The sequence below is a fragment of the Oncorhynchus nerka genome, linkage group LG25, assembly GCF_034236695.1.
Source record: "Oncorhynchus nerka isolate Pitt River linkage group LG25, Oner_Uvic_2.0, whole genome shotgun sequence".
NCBI classification, from domain to species: domain Eukaryota; kingdom Metazoa; phylum Chordata; class Actinopteri; order Salmoniformes; family Salmonidae; genus Oncorhynchus; species Oncorhynchus nerka.
In genome coordinates, this window is record NC_088420.1 from 55610952 (window position 1) to 55634347 (window position 23396).

The window sequence follows — 23396 nt, forward strand, 5'->3', positions numbered from 1 at the left end:
GTTTGAAATCGAACCTCGCGCGTCCAACCTTACACAGATTATTCGCCAAAGCCTACGCAGTATTCTAACTGGCTTCTCCAAGTTTAGCTGGGATTTTATTTTAGCCCGGAGGGATTTGAGAAATGTGATTGGTTGATGATAGGCCTATGACATTGGCCTACTTCTCGTCTTGCGCTGTGACGAATATCAGATCTTAACAACGATTGGAGAAGTGTTAACCAGTACCACATCCTTATCCTTATCATATCCTCATCCTTATCCTTATCACATCCTCATCCTCATCCTTATCACATCCTTATCCTTATCACATCCTCATCCTTATCACATCCTCATCCTTATCCTTATCACATCCTCATCCTTATCACATCCACATATAAATCCTTATGATTTATATATTTTCCTGAGTGGCGCAGTACTCTAAGGCACTGCATCTCAGCGCTAGAGGCGTCACTACAGACACCCTGGTTTGAATCCAGGCTGTATCACAACCGGCCGTGATTGGGAGTCCCATAGTGCAGGGCACAATCGGCTCAGCGTCACCCGGGTTTGGCCGGTGTAGGCCGTCATTGTAAATAAGAATTTGTTCTTAAGGTTTGGCCGGTGTAGGCCGTCATTGTAAATAAGAATTTGTTCTTAAGGTTTGGCCGGTGTAGGCCGTCATTGTAAATAAGAATTTGTTCTTAACTGACTTGCCTAGTTAAATTAATAAATATAAAAATATATATATATATATATTTTTAAATAAGCGCAACATGACTGCAACAGACAGGTTGGAATGTCTAACTGCAGGACATAATTGTTTGGTTCTGGAGGTCAGGGCCCTGGACACGTGCCCATATTGAAGTTGACTTGGAGTCACGCAATGAAATGGTGTGCGGTCATCCCACTATGACTCGGGAAACCATGCAGGATATTAGGCTACAGATGAAATGAGTTACGATGAACTTCACAGGGTGGTGAAAGTGCACCGTGATCTTGATGCTCCTTTCAAACAAAAACCAAAAGGTGTTATCCTGGTGACCGATGCTTAACGGACAAATACAAATATTCTGGTGACATGGTGATCGATGCTTAAACTGTTGTTGGACAAATACAAATATTCTTGCTCATATCTGTAGTACTGTCATCATAAAGACTTGCCTAATCGCACTGCATCTGCGAGCTGTTGGCTAGAGCGCACGTGCCTAGACCAGAGTAGGAACATTTGCAACAGTTTTTTTTTTGTGATAAAACTATTGGTAGAGTTTTGGTGGTATCAGACATCCAGTAGACATACACAGTGCTGACTACACATTTATATGTGAGAGTAAAAAAAGCATATTTGTCTTTCCCCAGACCCCCCCGCCTGGCTGGGGGCCATTCCGACGGGGGGGCTTCCGACTTGGGTCTTCTGGGATAGGGGAAGCATTGTGTGTCACCAGGTTAGGAAAGGAGGAGAGGTGTAGGACGGCATGATCCCCTGGTCCCAGGTTGTCTACCACGGCACGTAGAGCGCTAGATATTACCAGGCTGAAAGCCCCAAAGCTGGATGAAGATCAAAAGGGAAATATGTTAATGTTGGAGGTTGGAGCAGCACCTTAGACCATTTTAACACTGTGTGTTTGACTGTTGTCTGTGAAAGTGCCTGATAATATGGGGAACTGTGGAATATATCAATGTGCAAAGAATTTTTTGAAGATACTGTATTTTCTTCATATTGGGAAAGTGTGGCGCTGTCAATGGCAAACTCTCCAACCACTCCTTCCCAGCACCACATACATATTTCTTCAACATGATTTTTTATAATCTTGTCATATATTTGACTACATTGCTCTGGCAAAGACTCTCCGTGATGCGATATGGCCTTCAGGGAAGCGGATACTAACTGAATATGTATACTCCCTCCAAGTTACACTGAAAAATCAAAGGGAGGCACTCATTCCATTCGAAAATATGTTAAGTCACTTTCAACGGTGCAGCACAGCAGAAATGTCTGTTGGGGGGAGCATGTTGAAGACTGATTGCAGACAGGAGTGAGGATTCCAGGAAAACCCATTAATTTAGAATGACTGTTGAAAGGTTCTCCTTTGAGCCTGCAAAACTGGCAAAAGAGAGGAGAACCAGAGTTCCTCCGATAGACCTACTCTATATGAAGTGGGAGAACCACAACTAGCAGCAATCCTGGCACAACTATGCTGCATGTTGTAGCTGTCGCGTTTCAGTAGCAGTCTATGGCTACTTCAACAAGCTGAAACCAAAATCCAATTATAGACCACAAAGGCCAAAGTGTAACAAATCAATTAATTGCCTGGCATCATGCTACATGTTGGACCAAAAGGGCCAAATTTGCCTATTGTTGTTGTACTTCATCCAGAAACACAAGAATCTATTACTCCGCTGTTTCCATGGGTTTTATTTGAGATAATTGAGTGAAAATCAATCAAGCCCGTTCCCCCATTGTATCTCCTCCAACACAGCATTAGCCTTGTTTGTTTCAGTAATGTGCTCCCATTTGTCATTCTGTGTGACAAGCACTCCAGCCCAACAACAAACCAAGTCAGTCAACTGGCTGAAAGCTGAAAGCCCTGCAGGCCTTTTGGGGCTTTGGCTCGGGGCAGTGTGTTCTAATTGGTCAGACCAGTGTTTGAGCTGTGGAGAAAAGCCAGGTGACTGGTGGACTGGCAACATACAGCTGCTTGGCTCAGGCTGCCCTGGTCATTTGTTTGTCTTCCTGCCTTTGGTTTGTGCTAGAGATTTCCTGTGTAAACTCACGCAGCAACAAGATCCTTCTCTTTGGAAGAAGAAGCCCCTCAATTATGTTTGGATCGAGAATCGTAATACAAATGTATTTTCTCTCTTGCTTGGATTCTCTCTCTCCGTTGCTTGGACTCTCTCTCTCTCTCTCTCTCTATGTACAGTACATATCTTGTTCTCTCTCTCCATTTTCTCAGTGAGCACTGTCCCAGAACAAAACACAATTTACTGACTGTAATGTCTCGGATGTAATTGCACATCAGACACCCCTTCAGAGAACGTAATGTCATAATGTCAACTCGAGGTTAGCTACATTCTAATTATTTCAAGACATTTCATCAGATAAGCTATGATAGAATACTATATATTCTGCATTTAAAAATCTTGTGTGTTAAACGCACAAAATGCTGTGCGAGTGGAAGCAAAACGATGTCAACACAATAAAATGAATGAAGCGGACCATCTTGACTAAACGGGCTGGACAACACAGGTCCATGCTCACCCTTCCTGTACAGAGACTGAGTCAACATACAGCCACAAATAAAAAGGAGAGCAAATGGAGAGAAGTCCCTTGTTAAAGACCATACTAACGCCACAGCAAATACCCTACCTAACCCGGCAACCAGAGGCATTCCCACCACCAAGTTAATAACCAAGTGTGCTCATCTACCCTAACTGTCAGATTAGAATAATCAAATGGAGCTTCTAAACCAGGTGAAAACAACCACAGTGCACGGTAACAGGTTGATGTTCTCATCTGTTTATTGTTACGGTATGCACTATGCAATATATAATATAGTTGTACAGCAGAGGGGAGATTCAGTGTTGATGAATGCTCCATTCCCACCACCACTGTATCCAGACTGAATCCATTGTTGCAGGCTTGACTTTAAGGCACGATGAAGCTCAGCTATTGTCGTAGCTAGACTCACACTGGAAACTTTCTCTCAATGAATAATGGAAACAGAGAGAGAGAGAGAGAGAGAGAGCGATAGAGAGCTCTTTGCTTGAAGGGCAAAGCCTGCCCAGTGACATAGAGAGAGGGAGAGAGTAGCATAGTCACCGAGTTCTTATTGAGGGCTTGTGTCTGAGGCTCAGAGCTCCAACAGGAAGTGTTCCTGAGGAAAACGATATCTTCCCTCTAATTGGACCAGGTTTGCTGGAAAGAGAGAGAGAGAATAATCTCTGCGTGGGACTGCCCTAAAGCTCCCAATCTTGTTAAAAGGATTAAAGATTTAGCCCAATAAAAGTGTTCACTTCTGTTCTGTCACAGAACCCAACAAACACAATACACAGCTGCAATGGAAAGTGTTTTTTTCCTCAAATGAAATGATGCCTCTCCATAGCGCTGTCCACTCACTGATCAAGTCTTTTCAAAACCAGCCGTATATATTGGAACTGCTTAGCTTGGATATGAGTGATGGCTTAACTTGTCAAAGTGGTCCCATTGAAATTATTTGGGCTGTTGGAGCTATTGCAATGGAGCATTTTAGTCCAAGGCTTAATTTGTTTATGTGAAACCCTGTATGTAGCGGTGAAGAAGTCTCGCCGACATTCACACACCGTGAAACACTGCAAACTATGTAAGCCATCCTAATGGTTGACAGCCCAGTGATGCTGCGTTGTGAGAGCCTTTTTTTTTACAACACTGCCATAAATATCGCATTAAATAAGCCAAAGATAAGCATTAAGAGAGGGACAAGATAAATGTTAGGAAAAAGGGTATGACATTCTGATCGAACCCGTCGTAGAGTTTGACATTCTGGTCGAACCCGTCGTAGAGTTTGACATTCTGGTCGAACCCGTCGTAGAGTTTGACATTCTGGTCGAACCCGTCGTAGAGTTTGACATTCTGGTCGAACCCGTCGTAGAGTTTGACATTCTGGTCGAACCCGTCGTAGAGTTTGACATTCTGGTCGAACCCGTCGTAGAGTTTGACATTCTGGTCGAACCCGTCGTAGAGTTTGACATTCTGGTCGAACCCGTCGTAGAGTTTGACATTCTGGTCGAACCCGTCGTAGAGTTTGACATTCTGGTCGAACCCGTCGTAGAGTTTGACATTCTGGTCGAACCCATCGTAGAGCGTTAGGGCAGTTGTAAATCATATGGTATCTTCTTCAGTGACCTTTCTGGAGACAGCATGCATGGCCAAGCAACACAGAACATTAAGAGGATCTGCGTGACTAATTTACAACCTTCACTGGTCGAACTCAAGATACTGTAGAAATAATAGTTATGTGGAACTTGTTCCACTGTTTGTTTATTTACCTCCCAGTCCACGCTAAAATACTTTGAACATGGTTGGGTGGAGCTCTTTAGTATGTCTCACTGTTGTTTTTCAGAGGAAGAGAAATGGGGAAAAGAAACACACAGAGAAAATATATTTCATTGAAGTGCAACGCCATGGAGAAATAGGCTACACATCCATCTGGTCCAGATGAAATCTGTCAGAGCGATGCACTCCCGCCATTGAACTCTGCAAACTGTGTGTGCACACTGGTCGAGATTGATTGACAGGTTTCGGCTTGCAGAACCTGGTCTCACTTATGATGCTTTCACACGGGCCGAGACGTGACGGTCAGTGGGTCATGACCTGGGTCAAACAATGACGGAGCTCCTTATTCCAATGTTAGGGTCAAAGGTCCTCCAATCAGAATCATCCATTTGTCACACGTATAATACACATCTAGCTTTTAGCTTTGATGTCCCATTTTGGAAAAGCGATGTGGTCACAAAGACCTTAATGCTGACCTAACGTTTGACCTTTTGGGCGTTATTTTAGAGTCAGCCTAGCTCCAGTCATTTTGGTGTATGCTAAGTGATAACAATCAATGATAACATATTGCACTTATGCAGTGCTTTTGCAGATGCTAGTCAAGGGGGTGGAGAATGCTGGAAAAGGATGGGCAGTAGTGGGTGTGAGTTCACTTACCAAGAAAGAACTGTCCTGCGGGTTTCATAAGAGAGAGAGGGAGAGAGAGAGGAAGATTATTTTTTAACTTAATTGCAGGCCAATTCATAGATTTAACGATTTAATCAAATAAACAGCCTACATTTCGAATAACAAACACCCTGGAAGAGCCCCAGTAAATGGAAACAGGGTAAACTCGCGGTTAAACCTTCAATGTTTTCCAGACTACCAAGAATTCCATCCGTTTCTCTCTCTCTCTCTAGAATTGGTGGGGGTTGCTTGTTTAAGCCAATTGGCAGAGAGCAACGCTAATGTCATATCGGTGTTGGTCGTGAGCTGAGATCATTACGAACCGGAGATACGGTGACATTCGTAGGTGAACTTTACAAAGTAGACCCTTCACTCGTTTTGCCTACAACATGCAGTCGCCAACATTTGGACGAATCTAACCGCTCAAGTTCGGGACAAGTCTACCGGACAGCGGTGCGCTTTCTGGACATTTCATCCTATGCCAATGCGACGTAACGTGAATCGTTTCTACAACTCCAGGAATATTGGTTCTGAACTCTTTGGGGGTAAGGGTACCATTTATATTGCGTCCTTGTATCAGTGTATTTCAAGTATCAAATGATCGCCTATAGATGGCATAATGGCAACTGTTTTTATATTGCAATGTCGTTGAACTTTTAAGAGCCTGAATTGAGCTCCCCGGTTGAAATGTGTTTATTTAATTATTTATCACGAGTAGCATCGCTTTATTAGGCTGTACACAAGAACCATTGGGCAATTTTTCCTCTAGAGAAGTGCATTTTCGATCAGATGCTCTATCATATTTAAATGCACTGCTGTTGGCTATGCACGCTTGCCGGGCATTTTTTTTTTTAGCAAGGGTCTGAGCGAGGGCTTTCTATATATATCCTATTTTACATATCAGATATGTCATTCATAATGTTTTCAGAATCCCCATGGTCTGTTAATCATTATGAATGCTTTCCAGAATTGAAATAGTCTAGCCTAACCGTTTAATAAGATCACAAATACTTTCCTTCTCAGCGATGGTCTTAGGAACAAACCCTTTCTGTATGTACTTGTGGCTATGCGGTCTAAAATATAGTGTGTGTATGTGTCGAGGTGTGGAGGCCCCCTGGGTTCCAGATGTATGGACTCAGCTGTTGCCTGTCACTTTCGTGACAACTGCTCGGCCAGGCACTGTGGCCGCTGCTGCGCTGTCTATCTGTCTCTCCTTGCGCAATTCCATCCCCGACTCGAAGCGAGCCGCCGTGCGCGCTGCTCAACTAGTGAAGGGAGATTGTGTTCGCGCTCTGTTCACAGTGTCACTTTTCAGTCCTTTTCTGTCGTTTCGTGTGTTTGACATTCTTGGTGGATGGATATACTGTTAAACTAGACTCTCTCAATGAGGGAATGCTGACACACGCACACACTCATCACAATATTTTATGGTAGCCAAAGGCACCAACACATGGACGTTTATGTTGTATTTAATTGACAAAAGCATTCCTGAAATAATATTTGCTCCCAACGGGAGACAGTCAACATCAACATAAGCCACTAAGCCCTGTATGTATGCTCTCTCTGGAGGTGTGTAGTGTATGGAGCCTAGTGTGGCTCTGTGGCAATCCCTGGGTTCAGTTTCTGCCAGAGGGAGAGCAGGACGACACACGCACGCACGTGTGGGCAAGCACACTGACATGAACGGACCCAGGCAGACTGGCTTGAAATCTGTCACTGTGACCACAGCTGGTAGGCTGCATGGGGGAAAGAAAAACACAGATAGCTTTATTGGCATGGGAAACGTGTTTACATTGCCAAAAAAAATAAGTGAAATAGATAAAAAACAAAAGTCAAATGAACCATCAGAAATGAACACTAAACATTACATTCACATAAGTTTCAAAATAAGAGAGACATTTCAAATGTCATATTATGGCTATGTACCGTCTCTCACTCTCTCGATCCATCTGCTGATCCTAGCACAGCCCTGTTTAAACCCTGTCAGCTCGGAGAGGTGAGAAAACACGGACCAGTTCTCACACTTCAGATTGGTGTCTCACAGTGTTTATGCATGAGCAGTTTTTTTAACTGAAGGTCTTATTGGACACTTGGTCAGTCAGTGATGGGGTACAATCCATTTGGGGTTGAGTTAGTGTAATCTCTGTCCATGTGAAAGTTATTAGTGAATCTGAGAGCAGAAACATGTGTGTTTGAAACACTATGGCATGCTGTGTGTGTGTGTGTGCATGCGCGTGTGCATGTATGTGTTTCTTGGGTAAAATAGGCAGGGAGGGCTCAGAGCAGAAATCAAGGTAGGGGTGTCACCTAGTGGCCAGAAGAGCCACTCACTGCTTTGGTTGGCAGCTTTTTGGTCAGCTCATCAATGGCATTTAACTATGACATAACTACACTGAACAAAAATATGTCTTAGGTCAGTTAGGATCACCAATTTATTTTAAGAATGTGAAATGTCAGAAATGATGTCTTGAGATGTTGCTGCAATATATCCACATCATTTTCCTACCTCATGATGCCATCTATTTTGTGAAGTGCACCAGTCCCTCTTGCAGCAAAGCACCCCCACAACATGATGCTGCCACCCCCGTGCTTCATGGTTGGGATGGTGTTCTTCGGCTTGCAAGCCTCCCCCTTTTTCCTCCAAACATAACGATGGGCATTATGGAATTTTCCAAGTTGTTTAAAAGGCACAGTGTGTAAACTTCTGACCCACTGGAATTGTGATACAGTGAATTATAAGTGAAATAATCTGTCTGTAAACAATTGTTGGAAAAATTACTTGTGTCATGCACAAAGTATATGTCCTAACCGACTTGCCAAAACTATAGTTTGTTATTAACAAGACATTTGTGGAGTGGTTGAAAAACAAGTTTTAATGACTCCAACCTAAGTGTATGTAAACCTCCGACTTCAACTGTAACACCATACACCAACGAATGTTTTTGTGATTTCCTGTGATATAATATTCAAAGTTGCTTATTTATATATGAAGTATTCAATACATTTCCTCACAAGCACATCTCTTTAGGCCTAGACTGAACAGCAGTGTTCATTTAGCTGTTTAGATCATCTAGGAGGAGAAATTAAATCTGTAGAAACAATGGTTTGCAGAGGGTGCAAATCCTCTCATGAATATGTCGTTATTTATGGAGAAAAGATGAACTAAGAAAAGGCCCAGGAAAGGGTTTCTGGACCAGCCCCAAAAACGTCTAGTAATGTTTGAATGTCTCATTTTGGAAGATTTAGCTGAATACCATGAATGTATTTATTTTTTTCATTTTTTCCATCTAATATGAATCAGAATATAATCCAAGAAGGAAAATAAAAGTTTGGGTTTGGTATAAATTCTCATGGACATGGCCTTGGAAACATTGTAGATGCACCATGGCAAACTGAGTGCCAGCTCAATAAATGATAAGTTTGTAGAATAGATGGTTCTTCATTAGATTTTTATATGCAGCAGTGTATTGTTCAGTCCTCACAGGATCAGGATTGTGTAGTTTATAACCCTGCCTGCTTATTCTCATACGAATACCCCAAATTACAGTATATTAGGCTGGTCCCAGATCTGTTTGTACATTATTGGCCTATATAGCCAACTCCTATGATCTTTATTAATCGCCTGGTCCCATATCTGTTGGCGCAGTATAACCAATTCTTAATGTTGTTGTCAATGCCAGTAGGAGTTGGCTATACAGCACAAACAGATCTGGGACCAGGCTACTCAACTCAAGTAGACCTTTCATCCTGTGAAAGTGACTGGTTCCATAACATTAGTGCTGTGGTGTGCCAGTGCATTAGTGTGTCATCAGCTAGAGGTGTGGAGAACTGAGGACTGATCACAGACATGAATCCAATCTTAGACATAAAGTCAGACACGTCGGCGTGTGTGTGTGCGACAGACCCACAGAAAAGTTTGTTTGTGTGTGTGTGGGTGCGAGTGTGCTGCTCACGTGTGTGTGTGTGTGTGTGTGTGCGGCAGCCGTCTAGCCGAGTGCGAAAGAGCAGAAATGTAAAGCCCCGGTGCCTGTATGTGTATACGTTTCCTCTGTTGATTTAATACCCCTAGCAGTGAAATGTACACAGAGCTGTGTTTGTGCAGGACTGAATGAATCACCCTCACGTCCGTGTAAATCGCTCTCAAGCCAAACACTCTGGCACTGGGCTGGCAGGCTTTTATCCCCAGACAGAGTGTGTGTGTCTGTGTGTGTGGGCTCGGCCAGCTCTCTGCATGCCTGTCGAATGGCCTAAAAGCAGTAGGGTATTTCCATGTAAAAATCCCCATGAGCACTAACATGTGAAGTTCATAGGTTCATCACATTTGGTGTCAAATGAAAGCTGAGAGTCAATATTTTTGAGATAGTAAGCCATATATATATATATATAAGTTGTTCAACCATTTTCCATCCAAAAAATGTGTAATACGCAATGGCTTTGATTTCTGGTAAAACATATGGAAAATTGGTCTTCGATAAACATCTAGCAGAAAACGTCTTAAAAAGGTAGAAATACATCAAAACACAATAATGTTGAAGACTCTTGCCAGCTAATATCAACATTTACATTTAGCTTGGGAGAAATGATTTGCCGTCTTTAAGTTGAATAAATATTGCCTAGTGTCTTGTCATTCTGTTACCTAAACCCCACATATGTTTAAGATATATTCCAAATGTCTCTCCCTCATGAAGAGAAAGGATAACGCAAGTTCACAGAAGTAACAAGTAAAGGGAGACCTACCAATTAGTTATAGTGTTTTTACTGATAACAATTTGGTTTAGGATTTATTAAATGATTAAAAATGCATCATTCTGTAGCCAAATCATAACGGTTTTCTTTCTCTTTCTGTTGCATGGTGGTCAAAGCAAGAGTGTGAAAACAGTCTGGACAACCCCTCCCTCTCTCTCTCTCTCTCTCTCTCTCCCTGTCCCTTCTCTCTCTCCAGTTCATGTAATCTCTTATTTTGGAAAGAGGGACCATCAACAGGGAAGAGAAAGGAGGTACTAGATAGAGCAGCAATATTTAGATGTTGACTCGTCATTTATTTATTTTAGTCTTAAACAACATTATTCATTTTAAAAATGGTGCAAAACCTTGTCAAATGTGAAAGAAATGCAGAGGTCCGGATCCCGGTGTCCTCATAATGTAGCTACGGCCCTGAGAGAGAGAGAGCGATAGGCTGTGAGCTGTGGGGAATAACCCAGTATTTCATGGCCAGACTAGGGAGAGGTGGAAGTCAAACCATGGCAGTCAATACTGCAGAGTGACTGCAGAGCCCATCGGTGGCCTCGGCCATATACAGTTTGTGGTAGGATGGCGGGGAGCTGAATGAATTGTGACTTGTTTAAAACGCTGGTGGTCCCTACACACACGGTCACTCACAAACTCACTCCATGTAAACTGCTTGAGTTATCATTTTTAGGGCAGTGCAGCCAGAGTGTGCTCGTTCGAAGAGAGGCGATTAAAGATACACTATTATCACCGATCTTCTGTAGTAGTTTAATCACAGGTTTGTTTCATGTTTTGTTTGTGTTGAAGATGTTCTACTTTAACTTTGAACTCAAACAGTTACACTAACACAAGGTCCTCTATAGGAGTTTTATCATAAATGTATGTTTTCTTTGCGTTTCTTTCTCAAACTTTCATCTCCCAACCTGCTAAAGCTAAGGCCATGTGAGATCTGCCTGCCTAAGCTGTTCCCCACATTAAATTGACATGCTTAGCATTTTTGTAAAGTGATTAAAGGTAGTTAGTGATTTAGCACTTCCAGACACAACTCTGTTTATTAGGAGTTGCAGGATGATGTGGGGGGAAAAAAAGAGACCTGGCACACACATTGGAGTTTTATGCCCTACCAGATCTGTGGTGCTCTAACCACACACACACACACACACACACACACACAAAGTTTAATGCCTTACCAGATCATCTGTTGCTGCTAGAACCACACACCCAGCGTAATTGTGGGTATAAACATCAGACCACCACGATGATGAAAGTCATACTCCAGCCCACACACACATATTTCATTATTTCCCTATACATACTCAAGATGGACAGCACTGAGGGTGGAATCTTAACCCTTTGACGCGTACAATCATGTATTTGTGATCATTGTTGAGTGGTCCCTGCAGCGTACGATCTCAAATATGTGATTGGAGCAGTAACAATGGAACGTATGACGTAGCAAACACATCTAAAACACCATTGTTGTCTGAACAGCATTTTTATATATTTTTGTACTGATGGAAAATAAAGGTCTTAACTTTATTCCTCAATTTCACCTTTTATTGTAAAAGATAAAAGCGAACTTCATCATCCAAGCATCACACGGAACACATCCACAGCCAAACTCATTCCATAATCCAATTTAAATAACAAAACATAAGTTAGCGACCTAACAGCGAGACTAGTTTACAATGTACCACATCTCTGGTGAGCACAAGAGACTAATGTAATGTTGTTTAGAAAAGAAATGCGTGTCAGCTAAGCTAACAGCAGCTAAATTCTTCATGATGGCAGCCATGTTTGTTTATGTTTGACTTGGCGAAAACTCCCTAGTCCCAGAATGCGATTCACTATAAAACGCAAATAAACAAAGTCAAAGATGGCTGCGCTCATTGCCTGAAAATATTAACTTAGTTTTGCCACTTTTTAGCATATTACAAAGCGTCAATGTACTTGCTACATTGTATACAAGAACCGGAGCACATGACTTGACAAGTCGTTTACTGTTTTTGACAAATCACAAAGCAAATACATTTTTTCACCTCGCAGATCATCACACCAAATACAAGCCTACTGCCTAGCCTAACTGTAGTGCGAAAGATAAACAGGGATGAAAACATTTTAGGGGTTTGTTGTGTGTGTGTGTGTGTGTGTGTGGGGGGGTAATTTCATTTGTGGGGTTTTTCAAGTCCATAGGGGGTAGAAATGGGGAATGTATCGGAGGGGGATATGATGCAGGAAATATTACTATGATGGGGGATTTATCAATAAATGGAGGGCAAACACAAGAGAAGTTTATATGCTAAATAAAAATACAACCCCTGGAAAGGGTGGTCTGAGCTGGCAACCCTGAGGTACCAAAGTTACAAGCTGATGCCGCTTTCAAAACAACTGGGAAATCTCGACTTCAGTGCATTCAAGACAACTGGCAACTGGAAGAAACGGTCATCCAACTCGGATTCCAACTCGGGAACTCTGGCCTCTTTCTACAGCTCTGACTTTCCGACCTGAAGATCATTGACGTCATGATTTTACCAAGTTTCTTTCAGAGTTCACAGTTGTCTTGAAAGCACCATAAGTCATTAGAGTGAACTATCCCTTGTTATAACATCTTTGGTCTGACAGACGCTTACGTGACAACCCGGCCCGCCACAAGAGTCGCTAGTGCGCGATGGGACAAGAACATCCCTGCCGACCAAACCCTCCCCTAACCCAGATGCCGCTGGGCCAATTGTGCACCGCCCCATGGGTCTCCCGGGTCGCGGCCAGCCATGACAGAGCCTGGACTCAAACCAGGATCTCTAGTGGCACAGCTAGCACTGTGATGCAGTGCCTTAGACCGCTGCGCTAGTCGGGAGGCCCATCAAAAAAGCATCTTACACACATCACATATGTGTCCATTAAAATCTATTCAATAATCGGAATGCATGATTTGTCACCAGTACTTGAAAACATGTGAATAAAAGAGTAAATGCATTATGAAGAAATTATGCAGAAACGACAACACGATATACAGAAAATAAGGCACAAACTCTGATAGGAATACACACAATTTGTAGGGAAAACAATCAGGAAGGCAATGCGGGAGCCAGCCAGAAAATGTGCTGGGGCAAAACGTTGTTCTGTTCTGACTAGAGATGTGCAATGTCTTCATACTTGATCTGGGGAAACACTAGGGAAGTGTTTGGACTCTCATTGAAGAGAGAAGTTTGTCAGGCTCAGTAAAGCCTCAAACATAAATTGTATGCAACAGTGAAATGGGCTACTTCTTATGTGAATTATTGAGGAGGCGGAACACACCTCAATTCAAACTGTTGTTAGAAAATAAAACTTTGAAAAGATTTTCGAACAAGTTAAAACAGCCTATAGATAATTAGCAGGCAGCTTGCCTTGCTTTAACTTCTTATGGACGGTAAGCGTCCCACCTGGCCAACATCCGGTGAAATTGCAAAGTGCTAAATTCAAACTACAGAATTATAAATATTTAACTTTCATAAAATCACAAGTGTAATACATCAAAATAAAGTTTAACTTCTTGTTAATCCAGCCACTGTGTCAGATTTCAAAAAGGCTTTATGGCGAAAGCACACCATGCGATTATCTGAGGACAGCGCCCCGCATACAAAAGTATGAAAAACATATTTCAACCAGGCAGGTGCGCCACCAAAGTCAGAATTAGCGATATAATAAATGCCTTACCTTTGATGATCTTCTGTTGGCACTCCAAAAGGTCCCAGATACATCACAAATGGTCCTCTTGTTCGATAATGTCCTCCTTTATATCTATAAAAACTCAGTTTAGCTGACGGGCTTCAGTCAATAATCCACCATAATCCACCAAAATGCATACAAAATGAAAACGTTACTAATACATTTTTTCAAACAACGTTTATAATCAAACCTTAGGTACACTAATACGTAAATAAACAATACAATTTAAGTCGGAGAATCGTTATTGTCTTTACCGGAGAAAAATACCAAAGACCGCGCTCTCTTCCACGCGCTTGGAAACACTACAGCCAAAATGGGAGCCACCTAGAAAAACGTTAAATTTTTTCCAAAAACCAGCCTGAAACTCTTTCTAAAGACGTTTGACAGTTAGTGGAAGCCCTAGGAACTGCAATCTGGGAGGATTTTGCCTTGTAATAAAAGTGTCAGCCATTGAAAACAGTGGAAGGCTAAAACATTTTTTGGGAGGGATGGTTTGTCCTCAGGGTTTCTCCTGCCATATCAGTTCTGTTCTATACATCATTTTAACAGTTTTAGAAACTTTAGAATGTTTTCTGTCCAAATGAACCAATTATATGCATATCCTTGCTTCTGGGCCTGAGTAACCGGCAGTTTACTTTGGGCACGCTTTTCATCCGGATGTGAAAATACTGCCCTCTACCCAAGAGAGGTTAAGGGCAGGGCTGGTAACTGTCCTGTTGCATAACAATCACATGTTGGAACAGTGAGCGCATTCTGCCATCACGCACATGAAAAAACTCACGTTGGGGCAACGGTATGAGAGATTTGGAACTCAAATGTGAAAATGTTAACCTGATATGCGCACACTTAAGTTGATGATAGCATAAATCATGTGTTGATTGCAATGGAGCATTTGCGCATAAACTTAGATGGAAAGTTGGTCCTGTCCAACCTGATCCAGACACAGACTACACACTTAGCACCGTTTTGTCTATCTAGAACATTAAATGGTCCTTTGGCTGTCCCCAGGGGAACCCTACGAAGAACACTTTTTGGTTGCAGGTAGAAGAACCCTTTTGGTTCTAGGTAGAACCCTTTTTTGGTTCAATGTAGAGATTTTTCTACACAGGGTTCTACATGGAACCCAAAAGGGTTCTCCTATGGGGACAGCCGAAGAACCTTTTTGGAACCCTTTTTTCTAAGAGTGTACTAGCCCCATAGGAGGGCCTGTTTTTCCCTTCTCCTCATCTACAGGGTTCCGAGTCTTACGTGGCCATCCTTACAAATCTTGTCTTGGTATGTGAGAAGCCTGGGCTTCAGAGGTTATGGGGTTCCTGCTAGTAATCACAGTAGCATCACAAGGATAGGAGAGGAGAAAAGAAAACATCACCCTGAGACATAGTCATTAAAGAACACAGCTTATTTACCTGGACCCCAACAGGAAAGTAATCTAGAGCATTCTGTCCCTGCCGGACCCCTGGCTGGAAGTATGCAAAACACTCTTCCCCTCCCCTGGTTCTTCCTGTGTTTCTCATTCCAGACCCGCCGGCCTGTAGTCCAGCCCCCAGTCTGTTTTCACTGTCAGGAGAGGTCATGCCAGGGAGAATTGATGATATGGAAAAGGTCAGGTATTTAATGGATTCTATTGGGTGTGGGGGTTTATACATGCTGCAGTGAATGTATTTTCTGGGATTTACTAGGATGCGAGCTCTAGTAGACAATACAATACTTTTATCTAGAATTTGGGTGTTATTAGAACTTATGTGAGACATTCATTTTGCCTATAGGCCTAAAGTAAGTGTTGATGAGGTGTCTTCAGTGGCTGGTAACATACATAGTGGTCTGGTCACATTGTCATTATTTAGCTAAAACGCATAACCACAAATGCCAAAAATGGTAAGGCATAGAATGGAATGATATTCAGTCACTCTCAATGGTTTTGAGAAAGAATCATTAGATTAAAGCCCGAAAATGAGCAGACTCAGATAAATTCTCCTTCTTCAAGATTTAAAGCGGCCTCTTCTCATGCATTCCTCCAAGGTCTAATACTGCTACTCATGTGAGATCATCTCTATCTCCTGGTCCAGAGATAATTCTCTAGTGTGATCTTCAAGCACACGCCTGCTGATAGCCTCAAGTGTGTGTGTGTGTCTAGCCTCCAGCGCCAGAAGGCCATAGCATGCTTATATAGCCACTTGACCTCATTCACAATTCTCCATGTGAACCTCTGAATTAGATTACAGTCCAGAAGTGTGGTTCACTGATGTGTGTTGTGTGGATAAACAAACACAGAACAGTAGTGACTGAGGAGAGGTTCTCCCAGGCCCTGCACGGGAGGAGAAGATGAATGATACAAAGACAGAAAACTGTCCCTTACTTCCTTCCTTAATGTCTTGCATGGTCCCATATCCTCCTCATGACATAAGTGAGTTCTCTATCTCTCACTGCACATCGATTAAGTAGCGTGCTCTCTCACTTTCTTTCTGTTACGGGTCATTTCCTCCCGAATCAAAGAGCATGACACCATTGAGGGTGTCAGCTGATCCAGGGTGAGAGCGACGGTATAGTCCATCCCCTCCCTGCCTTCCCCTTCAAAGTAGTTGACGGACAGAAATGTGATGAGATGGAACAAGGGAAGGCCTGTGTAAGATCTCGCGCTCTCTCTCTCTCTCTCTGAATTATCAATAGCAGCCCATTCAGGGCTCCCTAACACTTGTTGTGGAGCGAACATCTTGCCTTCCAGTTGATCATTTATGCAGGACATGAATCATCTCATTGCAGTAGGCTTCATCCTCCACGTGTATTTTCCTTTGTGTGCTAACTAGTGTTTACCTCCATGTTGTGAGTAGACTTATCTTTTGTCATCTGGTGGAAGTGACTATAAGCCACAGTTGAAGGTGGGCTGGAGGCTAACCTAGAGGTGGGTCAATATTGACGCGAGACTAACTGAGGATGACATACCTAGCAGAGTAAACCCCAGGGCCACAATAGCCCCAGCCAGATGACAAAGAGAGGTTTGTTTGCCCTGCTACGACCTCCATGGCAGCTCCTAGAGTGTAGAAGAGCGAGAGAGAGAGAGGAGTTCAAAGAGCTGAGGCTTTGTTTGGTGTGCTCACACTGTCTTCCTGTTCTGACTGTTAGGGTGGTGGCAGTGGCACTAGCTCCAGATGTAGATGTAATGCGTGGGGTGTGTGGGTATGTATGTGTGGTTGTGTGTATGCGCACGCGTGCATTTGCACAACCACACGAGCACAACCACAGTACAGTCAGCTCAGAAGATGACTCAACAAAGCAAACAACATAATAACATTTCTTGAAGGCAAAAATGAATAACAGTTTGTTTTTAATCGAATTGCCATTAAAAATGTTACGAAATCCTTCAGCATGTGTCCACAAAGCACATTCCCACATGGTAGACCATGTCATTCCTTAAAGTTGATTGAAACGTTTAGATGTCATTAGTGACCTTAGAAGGTAGCAGTTCCAACAATAACACAGAGACGCTGACAGAAGAAAACATACATAGCCGGTGTCCCAAATGGCACCCTATTCCCTACGTAGTTCACTCTAAAGGGGAATAAGGTGCCATTTGGGATGCAGTCATAGTGGCCTGGGTTCTAAGAATAAGAAGCCCCGTGCCATGGGAATGACATGTGTAATCTGTGAGGTGATAAGACAGGGGCTGGTGTCCTGTTTTCCATTCCTCACATAGCCTAGCCTGCACACTGTTAAAGCTGTGCGTTCAGTTTAACCTCCCGGGCCCAGGGCACTATAATGGTTATAGCTTGGCCTCCGTCGGCTATGTTTGTTCCTCTGTAATCTCCCAGAATCTAAATCTTGTGTGCACTAACTAGCTAGCTACACACTTTGAGTCAGCATAATATTTATTTTAACAGTCCGTAATGTTCTTCTGACTCAGGGTTCTGTGGTCTTTCAGCAGACTTCAGAATGGCTCTCTGAATGGATCTCTCTTAAAGCTCAGGCACACCGGTAGGATTGTCCAACGTTTGCCTGCCGACCGTACAAAAGTATGTGGACAGCCCTTCAAATTAATGGATTCGGCTATTTCAGTCACACCCGTTGCTGACAGGTCAAGCACACAACCATGCAATCTCCATAGACAAACCTTGGCAGTACAATGGTCTTACTGAAGAGCTCAGTGAACTTTCCAATAAGTCAGTTCGTCAAATTACTGCCCTGCTAGAGCTGCCCTGGTCAACTGTAAGTGTTGTTATTGTGAAATGGAACCTTCTAGGAGCAACAATGGCTCAGTCGCAAAGTGGTAGGCCACACAAGCTCACAGAACTGGACCGGCGAGTGCTGAAGCGCGCAGCGCGTATCGTCTGTACTTGGTTGCAACACTCACTACCAATTTCCAAACTCCCTCTAGAAGCAACGTCAGCACAATAACTGTTCGTCGAGAGCTTCAAGAAATGGGTTTACATGGCCGAGCAGCCGCACACAAGCCTAAGATCACCACTCACAATGCCAAGCGTCAGCTGGAGTGGTGTAAAGGTTGCCGCCATTGGACTCTGGAGCAGTGGAAACGCGTTCTCTGGAGTGACGAGTCACGCTTCACCATCTGGCAGTCTGACAGAGTAATCTGGGTTTGGTGGATGCCAGGCGAATGCTACCTGCCCGAATGCGTAGTGCCAACTGTAAAGTTTGGTGGAGAAGGAATAATGGTCTGGGGCTGTTTGCCATGGTTCAGGCTAGGCCCCTTAGTTCCAGTGAAGGGAAATCTTAACGCTACAACATACAATGACATTCTAGACGATTTAACAAGCTAACATTAGCATATTTGCTAGCCAGCACAACATCGCTAGCTAGCTAGCTAGCTAGCTAAGGACTGCACTAACTCAGAAGCTAACACAGACAACTGTTTCATGGAAACTAGATAATCCATTGTCATTTAATTATGTCAATACTAGCTACAGTGGTTAGCTACCTTGGAGGAAGTATTTAGTGTTATGTGCATTGCGTCTGTGCTAGCTACCAACCCAAATGTTAATGTGCTCATCCGTGGATATCACTGGCAGCCGGTCCCATTTAAGATGAGGGAGGACAAATACATTTTTATGAGCATGGCCTTATTTCTATTATAGCATATTCCATTCACCTAGCTCAATGTAACATTGACAGGTTTAGGCTACTACATGATACTAAAATGTTCCCTATAACCCACCATGAGGTTGATACAGCCTAGCCAACGAATGAAAGTTTACAACGCAGGTGCACAGGTCAAGATAAATAAGAGTAATCAAGGTGATAGGCAGTGACATCTAGCTGCGGATCTAGGTTTTAATCATTAGTACAACAGTTGAAAACAAGAGTTTCTATTGGATAAAGGCAGGTATGTTTATCCCCGTTTCGTCCCATTTAATTCCGTTTAAGAAATGTTTTTCAACAGAATCGGCAGAATGATTAGACCCCTGATCGCAAGCACACACAGAACTAGCCGCCACATATAAACCGCATGATAACTTTGCTCGTTGTATATATAATTCCTTCTCGCATCTACGCTCTGTCCTCCTCTCACCTTTTTCCTTCACTTGTGGACTTCCGTGCACAATACAACAGCTGTATGTGACCAGGCGAAAAAACCTTACGAAGCCAAACTTTCATACCATGACGCTAACTGTTAAACACAGCCTACATAGTTTTCACCATATTAACGTCATAGTCAACATAACTAATAGAACTATAGCTTCATAAAAAGCTGCTTCTTAGGACTGACCCCAATTAGTCGACTGGTCAATATCACTTCCCTATTAAATACATCGCCAGTAGTACATTTACCGTTAATTCCTGTAATTTCTAATCTACAATGTTTGTTTGGTTATGGTAATTTCTGTTAATGCATTCAATATATTATTCCAGTCTTACCTTTCTTACTGTCAGAGTGGACACATTATTTGCAATGTTGAGTAAGGACTCACACCTGAGAACGTATAGGCTACCTGGCCAGCGTGCAAATACAGGCACCAATGTGCCTATTTGTGGATCTGATAGTATTTCTGATTGGTATAATGCACCACCACTAATGAACTGTGGAGATTCTCAAATGTATTGTAATGACCTGACTAGATCATAAATGAACAATTGTCCAGACAGAGGCTTGAGTTTGCGAATTGACGGTTTATTGAACCAACTTTACAGAGGCTACTGTTTGGGCCGTAGCACACGCCAAATAGATGACAGATAACCCACAAGCCAATCGTGACCTTCTCTTGTGAAGCCCAGACGTAAGAGAGAGAGAGAACAAAGGCTGAACCTGGTCTTAACTTCCAATGCCCAACCCCCCTCCACGCCACTCCGCCAACCACCAGGATGCCCGGCATCAGAACATTCCAGGCATTCCCGTGATTGGCAGATAGCAGGTTGATTGACATGTCGGACCCCGCGAACACCGGGTACTGGTCAGTACAACACAACCACCTCCTAGCCTAGCACATAACACACAGCTGTCTGTGCGGGTCGCTACAGTATGTTTTCTTCACCTCAAAAAGCAAGCAACAAAGTCTGTTTTTACATCTGTTGAAAATGACAATAGTTCCTCGATGTATTTGAACAATCTTTCCAGCTCTCTTCCTTTCGATAACAATTCAGTGTGAAAGTGAAAGATGTCATGCTCTGATCCAGTGGAAACGTCATAAAATAGGCCTACCTGATTTACTTATCAGTGCTTGACTTGGACTGAAATAGGTTCCAGTACTCATTTTGGGTGCTGCTACTGTTTATATTTAGGTGCAGGAGCTCCACAATACTTTTGAGCTAATATTCTATAAGAGGAACAGGAGTTTAAGCAGTAGAACATTTTAGGTGCTGGTACTCAGCTCCGGTGAGCTCCTGCCCAAGTCAAGCACTGCTTCTTATCCCTTGCACAAATAGCCTACAGCTGTGTCTGTCCCGAGCTCACTGGCACAGGAAACTCTGAGGGCCTAGAATATTTAATACAATGTTGCAAGTTCGGCAGCGGAAACTTCACTTCAGGCTGGACCCAAGTTAATAGTTGATAAAATGTTCAAGTTTGTTGCAGACAGGCCATACGCATGTGATTTGTAGGATTTTTTAAATCAGGATATTATCGACCTGCAGGCTGCAATGTTTTTATTTGTTGGCTTTATGTAGGCTATTCTTTTTACATAGTTGGCAATGGCAATATAAGTAACTTTTAAGGTTTGAATCATTTTCATTTAGATTTGGATAGAATTTTGATTATCTACATGACAATGATTTTGAGATATTAAAACATTATTATAAATATTATAAATAAAACTGTTCCACGAAAATGTGCATATGAAAACCATCTGGCACGCAGATCGGTAGAAATGGCAAGATAAATTGGCATTCCACATGAGAAAGGTTGAGACTACTGTAATCTATCACTGGCAACTTCTGGAGAGTAATTGCAGAATCTGCAAAAGCCAGCAGGAGTGTTTTTCTTCAGGTTATCTAGATCTCTGGCTCCCTCTTGAGTCATTTGTGTGTTATTTCATCAAACCGTAAGCTTGAAGCATCAGACAAGCTCAATACATATAGTTGATTTCATTAAAACACGTAGGGTGTGTCTATATATGGAAATTGATCGAAAGAATAGACAAGTTTCGGTCGAACAAGATTTTTTTTAGTCGGGGACCGCCCTAAACCAACTACAATCATAGATAAAATACAGAACGGTTCCGTATCACTGAAAGAATAAACGTCTTGTTTTCGAGATGATAGTTCCCGGATTCGACCATATTAATGACCTAAAGCTCGTATTTCTGTGTGTTATTATGTTATAACTAAATCTATGATTTGATAGAGCAGTCGGACTGAGCGATGGTAGGTAGCAGCAGGCTCGTAAGCATTAATTTAAACAGCACTTTTGTGCGTTTTGCCAGCAGCTCTTCGTTGTGCGTCAAGCATTGCGCTGTTTATGACTTCAAGCCTATCAACTCCCGAGATTAGGCTGGTGTAACCGATGTGAAATGGCTAGCTAGTTAGCTGGGTGCGCGCTAATAGGGTTTCGTCACTCGCTCTGAGACTTGGAGTGGTTGTTCCCCCTGCTTTGCATGGGTAACGCTGCTTCGAGGGTGGCTGTTGTCGATGTGTTCCTGGTTCGAGCCCAGGTAGGGGCGAGGAGAGGGACGGAAGCTATACTGTTACATTGGCAATACTAAAGTGCCTATAAGAACATCCAATAGTCAAAGGTTAATGAAATACAAATGGTATAGAGAGAAATAGTCCTATAATAACTACAACCTAAAACTTCTTACCTGGGAATATTGAAGACTCATGTTAAAAGGAACCACCAGCTTTCATGTTCTCATGTTCTGATCAAGGAACTTAAACGTTAGCTTTCTTACATGGCACATTAGTCTAAATATTCCTGTTACATTGCACAACCTTCAATGTTATGTCATAATTACGTAAAATTCTGGCAAATTAGGCGGACAAAACTGTTGCATATACACTGACTCTGCGTGCAATGAATGCAAGAGAAGTGACACAATTTCACCTGGTTAATATTGCCTGCTAACCTGGATTTCTTCTAGCTAAATATGAAGGTTTAAAAATATATATTTCTGTGTATTGATTTTAAGAAAGGCATTGATGTTCATGGTTATGTACACATTGGAGCAACGATACGCACCGCATCGATTATATGCAACGCAGGACACGCTAGATAAACGAGTAATATCATCAACCATGTGTAGTTAACTAGTGATTATGATTGATTGATTGATTGTTTTTTACAAGATAAGTTTAATGCTAGCTAGCAACTTACCTTGGCTTACTGCATTCGCGTAACAGGCAGTCTCCTCGTGGAGTACAATGAGAGGCAGGTGGTTAGAGCGTTGGACTAGTTAACTGTAAGGTTGCAAGATTGAATCCCCTGAGCTGACAAGGTGAAAATCTGTCGTTCTGCCCCTGAACGAGGCAGTTAACCCTAGGCCGTCATTGAATATAAGAGTGTGTTCTTAACTGACTTGCCTAGTTAAATAAAGATTAAATAAAGGTGTAAAAAAATACCTATTTCCTATTTCCGATTAATCGGCCATTCTGATTAATCGGTCGACCTCTAGTCATAATTACTGTGTAAGTCTATGGAAGAGGTGAGAACCATGAGCCTCCTAGGTTTTGTATTTGATTTATTTATTTGATTTCACCTTTATTTAACCAGGTAGGCAAGTTGAGAACAAGTTCTCATTTACAATTGCGACCTGGCCAAGATAAAGCAAAGCAGTTCGACACGTACAACAACACAGAGTTACACATGGAGTAAAACAAACATACAGTCAATAATATAGTAGAAAAATAA

General features: G+C 42.5%; 1 protein-coding gene across 1 annotated transcript in view; it reads left to right on the plus strand.

Annotated features, from left to right (window-relative positions):
- The first annotated feature begins 5682 nt into the window (after positions 1-5682).
- The window catches only part of LOC115109687 (prickle-like protein 1), a 48152-nt gene continuing 30438 nt past the window's right edge, over positions 5683-23396 (plus strand). Inside the window, exon 1 of the mRNA XM_029634906.2 lies at positions 5683-6219. The gene's annotated coding sequence lies outside the window, so the exon portion shown is untranslated. The remainder of the gene's footprint in view (positions 6220-23396) is intronic.